Below are 7,802 nucleotides of genomic sequence, written 5' to 3'. Positions count from 1 at the left end.
TTTCAGTACCCATTAGGTGTGGCACATACCGACATAAGCGTATTTCTTCAGCGTCGCCAGCCACTGCGTGAAACACGAAATTCGCACCAAACTCGTAGCAAGTGCATACGACGCTTCTCCCAAGAACTACAAAAGATAGCACAGTGAATGCAGGCCTGCTACACTAAATTTAGGAGCATTTATAGCACAGTGGGTACCCAGCAAAAGTGCTTCTGGCCCACTTGCAGGGTACCACTTTTCTGAAGAAGGAATATCTCTGCATTGGAGTCCCTTATATTTATTGTTATGACGCATCACATGTCCTTTTCTGTTGTGATTTATTGAAAGAAATTTCTGAATAACCTTGATGTAACCTTTGACGAGGTATTGCATTCTTGTCTTCAGGACAGCTTTATCTCCTGTAACAGGCACTAAGAAAAGTTCACGAATCGCAAAAGATGGGGACCTTAGAGTCAAGGGCACGCCGACAATTTTCCTCGCAGGAAATCTATATCGCAAGAGCATGAGATACAGAAGCCATGACCAGTCAGAGAAAGAAAAATATCTTCATGCTGCCAAAATGAAACGGAGCAAGTGTGAAGCTACTGTTCGGAAATATAAGTACGTCGTATATCACTTATGAGAAATTGCGTGTAAGACGGCAGTGCAGCCAGGTCCCCTGATCATCCGCCGCTTCCCTGCATTCAGTTTTTTTTATTGATATGTTTCCCTGCCATTGAACTTTATTGCACATTTCTTCCCGTTCGTAGTTGGTAGACCTCGTTGTGATATATTGCGCAATAATCGTATTCACTCACATGTTGACCTGATACTGCTATGCGCACGAAAATGTGTTGAGATGTATTTGGCCGTGTAAATGGTTGCGTTTTTGCGCGCGCAAATGTAAGAATCAAATACCAAACTTAGGATCTGTCTTATCTTGACGTATATGCGCTTTCATAGATAAATCTGTATTTGCGAGTGTTTGTTAATGTGCAAGTACTTGTGTTGTGCTTGTTCTGGCCATGTATTGTTTTTTTTTCATTCCTCGTCGAGCATGCTTGTAATGCGCCTATATATCCAACGTAACCAGCAGTAATAAAGTGGTAGGGATCATTTTAGGTTCTTTCTTATCCTCAATAGAATACGTGGGTGACTGAGATCTTTCTCTCTCTCTCTTTCTCTCTCTCTCTCTGTCTATATATATATATATATATATATATATATATATGCACGTATATAGGCACGTATGCCCTGACGAAGGCCGGTCCCCGGCCGTAACGTTGGCAATAAAGCATCGTTTTTCGTTTGCTCGTTCGCTTCTTCTGGTGACATAACTCGACCGGAATCCAGGAAGGCTTTCAAGAAAAAAAAATATATATATATATATATATATATATATATATATATATATATATATATATATATATATAGTCTGCCAAAGTGACACAGTTTCCAACGGGAAATTGAAAATTCAGTCGGCGTGGCCTGTGAGGCATTGCCAATCGAAACGCACTTGTGCACATTAACGAAGAACAGAAACAACTCTATCGTAGAAGCAGCAGGAGGGTAAAGTGTTTGCGGAGGGAATTTCGACGCAACCGATAGAGAAATACGCTGTATGTCATACATGGCGGGACCACGCTTGGCCTTTCCGGTGGATATGACCGCGGTAGGCTTAGAAATGCCCCCGCTAAAAATGAAAGGCCGATTGAAAATAGCGCTTAGGACAGAAAAGTCACCCGTTTCATTCGCATTGCCATGAGATGACTCGAAGGCTCACGACGTGTTCTTCTTCATATTTTAAGTCGTTTCGAATGCGGAGAAGTCTAAGTCGACTGTTGGTTCGTCCAGACTGAACATAAACTATCATCATCATTATCATCATCATGAACTGGCACAGCTTTGTCCGTCCTCCTAATTGTTTTCCTCATATTCTAAATCATTCGCTTCGCTCCCAGAACACGTCATCCTGTCTGTCTGGCGCGGGACGAAATATTTTGGATGGATCACAGAAATACTGCACAGATAGATAATTTCAGAAGTGAGTACGAAGTAAGTTTGTTAATCGTCATCATCATCATCATCATCATCAGCCTGGCTACGTCCACTGCAGGACAAAGGCCTCTCCCATGTTCCACCAGTTTGTCACACCAGTCCCGTTAATTAGGGAGGCAATCGCCGGGCTAATTCCAAGGGCCAAAGTGTCGGCCCCCCGAACCGCACCACGAAAGCGTGGACAATTTAGAAGTGGTCCTTTTTGGTGCGCCAGCGGACGCCGGCTGTGGCCCAAAGAACAAGTCAGAGCCGAGAGTTGATAAACAAAACAAATATTATATTCTCAAAAATGGCAGATGGAAAACAATACACAAGAATGCACACTCCACAATAGTTACATACAATTGGTCACCAAACAAACAACGTACTACACAGTTCAATCAACCACAATTGGAACAACGGACACAGACAACAATACGCACTACAATGTAGTCGCATGCATTGAACAACCAAGACACTTAAAGACTAAAGAGATAGAAAACCTATTCAGTCCAAAGTTCTTGGAACCAAAGTCTAGATGATACTCTTCCGAGAATCACTCACTCAAAGTCCGGCGTCGTTGTCGTTCCGCAGCCCTCGAAGTTTCTCTTCCAGGAAACCTTGCCGAAGTTTCTCTTCCAGGAAACCTCCCGTCTTCAATAGGCCACTCTCCAAGCTTCAAACTTCTTCGCCCGAACACGTCGGCTTCACACACGCAGCTGTTGCCACGCGTCCTCGCTCGATAGCGGTAGACACACGCTCTTGCCTGTAGCTTGAGCCTTCACCCCTCAGGTGGAAATCCTCTTCATCTCCTGCTTCGTCCCTACGGATAACCTTCGCCGACTACACGGCGGTATACCCTACGCGCTCTTGCGCTAACTTCCGTCTCCTCCTGATCTCTCATCTCGGCCGCTCGGTTAAATACCTTGCGCGCGACATTCCAGACGGTTCTCGTCATTTCGTCGGCGCCATACGCAGGGAAGGCTGGGAAGAGGGCGAGATGGTTGGAATGCCCTCCGCGGCCGATGACTCAACTCGGTATGACCACGCCCCTTTCGTTCTGGAACTTTCGCGGGCTATCTCGGCCGCCGATGTGGGGCGAGGAGGTTCGTCCGCGAAGCCACGCTTCCGACAGGAGAGCGCGCGCCCCGGGGAGCCTTTAGATGTTTGTTTTCTTTTTCTTTTGACCTCGCGGCGCCACTCCGGCGTTTCGTCGCGACAATTTGGCGGCGCGCCCATTTTTAGCGCTCGTTCTGTGACACTGCTCCCCACTTTAAGAATATTATCTCATAATATTCAGAACCACACAAACGAGCGCGAACAGTCCCCACATACTCAAAGACTGTAACATAGACCGTCGCTCATGGCACGTCCCATTCGCAATAGTTCACTATATACATTTGTACATTGTAATTCAATTCCACAACACATGAAATATAGCCACAGGTACATGACTACAACGCTTCATCACACATTCCAAACAATACAAACGTACAAAGTTCACTCATTACCACAATTATACAAAACTATACATCACATCACAGCACAGACACTTCGACACTTGTGACACAGGATAACACAACATTAACACAACATATGGCACTCAGCACTGCCAAACACATTCTGATTCGACCTCAGCACCTATCCTGCGTATTTCGAGCTGCGCTTGCGCCCTTTCTTGTGGTGCTCGCTCGATCTCTTCTTGTTTTTCCATGTTCTTTTTCGGCGAGCCTTTTCCAACGACGGTATCTGAGGCAGCGTCTCAGCCATCGTTGTCACTTCCGACACTGTTAACGGGTGATAACGCTCAACCGATCCTGTCACCCGCTTGTTCACGTCCCGACATTTGGCCTGGCTGGCCAACTCCGTCTTCTTTGCACTGTCAGTCAGTTGAGGTCGTGCTCACGTAAGTCCAGTTGCCCGGCCCGTGAACTCGTTCAACACGATCATCTTATCATTCATAGTCCCTTGCACCGCGGCTTCACCTTGGGCTCAAGTGGGGACCGTCACGGGTTGCTCCTCCACTGTATCTCGCGGTCGTTGGGTTGGCGAGGGCTCTATCTTAAGGTCTTCTCCCAAACATTCCGGATCATTCGGTCCTCACGCCCCGTCGATGTTTCCGATGACAAGGTCGTAAAGGGGGGTCGTCATACATAGAGCCGTAACCTTCCTGCTGAAGTATGGGGTTTCAACCTCAATCTCTGCTTCGGGAAGCATTCGAACTGTACGGTCAATTGAGCAAACCGGTTTCGTCTTCCCGGTCAACTCACTTTTCCGTACCAAGTTTCTCCGCACGATAACAGTGGAGCTGCCGGTATCTCTTAACACCGTAATCTTTTTGTCCGCAACTTTTCCTGGCAGCGTCGGCATTCCTTTCGCAACACCGGTTGGCTGTTTTGACATTACAGCACCCACAATAGGAATTTTCTCCCCATTCTTCAACTCTACGAATCGATCGGTGACGGCATTATTATCAGATTTCGGTGCCGCTTGCACACAAGATACCTGGTGAGTTTGACTCACTCCGTTCCGACAAGCGTCTGCTTTGTGCCCAGTCTGACCACACTTGAGACATTTTACTGCCGTAGGGCTCGTAAAGATCGTTCGACAGTTTTTCGCGCGATGACCCACTCGGTTGCACAGAAAACATCGCGGAATGCTCTCTGGTGCACGCTTGTTTTCTTTGGGAGCCAATTTCTTCAAATCATCAGGACAATCCTTCTTGACCTTGGCCAAATTAGTGCCACCTTGCGCTTCCAAGAATTGGTCAGCCAATTCAAGTATTCCTTCAAGTGACTCAGCCTTCCTCTCTTTCAAGTACAGCGACAGGCTTGGGTGGCAACTAGTAAGAAATTGTTCTCTAGTTAGGAGCTCTCTAAGTTCATCGTACTCCTGTGCTGTCCCTGAAAGTTCAATCCATCTGTCGAAATAATGGCAAAGTCGGGCGGCATACTGCGTAGCCGTCTCACCATCAGCTGGCTTTCCTGTCCGAAATCTGTCCCGGAATCCTTCTACAGTAAATCTAAATCGCTTCAGCAAAGCAGCTTTCACCTTTGCATAGTTGACTGCATCGGTCGGCGTCAGCCTACCGTACACACTGAGCGCTTCACCACTCAAGCAAGTACTCAAAGCAGTTGCCCATTGATGTTCCGGCCAATTCTGGCTCTTCGCAATCGTCTCAAATCGGTGAAGGTACGCATCAAGGTCGTCCTTCCTTTCATCAAACGCCACGAGCAGCTTGCTTGGGTTCAAGCGGAAGCCATGATCTTCCCGTTCGCTGCTTTCAACTCTAGATTGGACGGGAGTTTCCCTTCGCTGTTGCAACCGGAGCCACTCGAGTTCCATCTCGTGCTGCCGCTGCCGTTCCCTTTCCTCTCTTTCTTCTTTCAGCTGTCGCTCCTATGCCTCTCTTTCTTCTCTCGCCCTCTCAACGGCCAGCTTTTCTCTCTCCAGCTCCAACTTCAACTGCTGCTCTCTTTCTTCTTTCAGCTGTCGCTCCTTTGCTTCTCTTTCTTCTTTCAGCTGTCGCTCCTTTGCTTCTCTTTCTTCTATCGCCCTTTCAGCTGCAAACCTTTCTCGTTCCAACTCGGCTGCTTTTTCTTCCTTGGCTCTCTCAGCTGCCAACCTCTCTCGTTCCAACTCAGCTTCTTTTTCCGCTTTGGCTCTTTTGACCGCCAGCCTTTCTTTTTCCAGCTCAGCTGCCTTTTCTTCTTTGGCCCTCTCTTTTTCTTCTTTTTCCTTCTGGGTGACCCACTTCCGTAGTTCGGCGCCAGAAAGACCCATCTTCTAACCAAGAGCGACTAACTTTTCGAGATCCATTTTGTCTCGCAACTCGCAAATAAAACCTTGCCGCGTGCAAAAAGTATCTGCCTGAATCAGTCTATCGGAACACTCCCCTGCACTCGTTACCGAGAACACTGAACAACACACCAAATCGTTCCGATAGCACTATCAACAACTCGAGGCTCTTTCTCACTACTTTGGACACACTGTGCACCAAAAGGTCCTGTCGCGGACGCCAGATTAATTGTCACACCAGTCCCGTTAATTAGGGAGGCAATCGCCGGGCTAATTCCAAGGGCCGAAATGTCGGCCCCCCGAACCGCACCACGAAAGCGTGGACAATTTAGAAGTGGTCCTTTTTGGCGCGCCAGCGGACGCCGGCTGTGGCCCAAAGAACAAGTCAGAGCCGAGAGTTGATAAACAAAACAAATAATATATTCTCAAAAATGGCAGATGGAAAACAATACACAAGAATGCACACTCTACAATAGTTACATACAATTCGTCACCAAACAAACAACGTACTACACAGTTCAATCAACCACAATTGGAAAAACGGACACAGACAACAATACGCACTACAATGTAGTCTCATGCATTGAACAACCAAGACACTTAAAGACTAAAGAGATAGAAAACCTATTCAGTCCAAAGTTCTTGGAACCAAAGTCTAGATGATACTCTTCCGAGAATCACTCACTCAAAGTCCGGCGTTGTTGTCGTTCCGCAGCCCTCGAAGTTTCTCTTCCAGGAAACCTCGCCGAAGTTTCTCTTCCAGGAAACCTCCCGTCTTCAATAGGCCACTCTCCAAGCTTCAAACTTCTTCGCCCGAACACGTCGGCTTCACACACGCAGCTGTTGCCACGCGTCCTCGCTCGATAGCGGTAGACACACGCTCTTGCCTGTAGCTCGAGCCTTCACCCATCAGGTGGAAATCCTCTTCATCTCCTGCTTCGTCCCTACGGACAACCTTCGCCGACTACACGGCGGTATACCCTACGCGCTCTTGCGCTAACTTCCGTCTCCTCCTGATCTCTCATCTCGGCCGCTCGGTTAAATACCTTGCGCGCGACATTCCAGACGGTTCTCGTCATTTCGTCGGCGCCATACGCAGCGAAGGCTGGGAAGAGGGCGAGACGGTTGGAATGCCCTCCGCGGCCGATGACTCAACTCGGTATGACCACGCCCCTTTCGTTCTGGAACTTTCGCGGGCTATCTCGGCCGCCGATGTGGGGCGAGGAGGTTCGTCCGCGAAGCCACGCTTCCGACAGGAGAGCGCGCGCCCCGGGGAGCCTTTAGATGTTTGTTTTCTTTTTCTTTTGACCTCGCGGCGCCACTCCGGCGTTTCGTCGCGACAATTTGGCGGCGCGCCCATTTTTAGCGCTCGTTCTGTGACACAGTTAACCCGGTCCTGTGCTTGCTTCTGCCAATTTATTCCCGCAAACTTCTTAATCTCATCTGCCCACCTAACCTTCTGTCTCCCCTTAACTCCCTCCTTCTCTGAGAATCCAGTTAAATACACTTAATGACCAGCGGTTCTCCTGTCTATGCGCTACATGCCCGGTCCATGTCCATTTCTCTTGTTGATTTACACTATGATATCCTTAACCTCCGTTTGTTCCCTAATCCACTCTGCTCTCTTCTTGTCTCTTAAGGTTACACCTACCATTTTTCTTTCCATTGCTTGCTGCATCGTCCTCAATTTAAGCTGAACCCTCTTTGTAAGTCTCCAGGTTTCTGCTCCGTAGCTAAGTACCGGCAAGATACAGCTGTTATTTACCTTCCTCTTGACGGATAGTGGCAATCTACATGTCACAGTTTGAGAGTGCTGGCCAAATGTGCTCCACCCCATTCTTATTCTTCTAGTTACTTCAATCTCGAGGTTCGGCTCCACGTTTATTACCTGACTTAAGTAGACATATTCTTTTACAACTTGAAGTGCACTATTACCTATCTCGAAGCGCTGCTCTCTTCCGAGGTTGTTCTACATTACTTTCGTTTTC

Source organism: Rhipicephalus microplus, chromosome 6 (assembly GCF_043290135.1).
Source record: "Rhipicephalus microplus isolate Deutch F79 chromosome 6, USDA_Rmic, whole genome shotgun sequence".
Taxonomy (NCBI): Eukaryota; Metazoa; Arthropoda; class Arachnida; order Ixodida; family Ixodidae; genus Rhipicephalus; species Rhipicephalus microplus.
The sequence above is the reverse complement of the archived record's forward strand: the minus strand, read 5'-3'. Positions refer to the sequence as shown.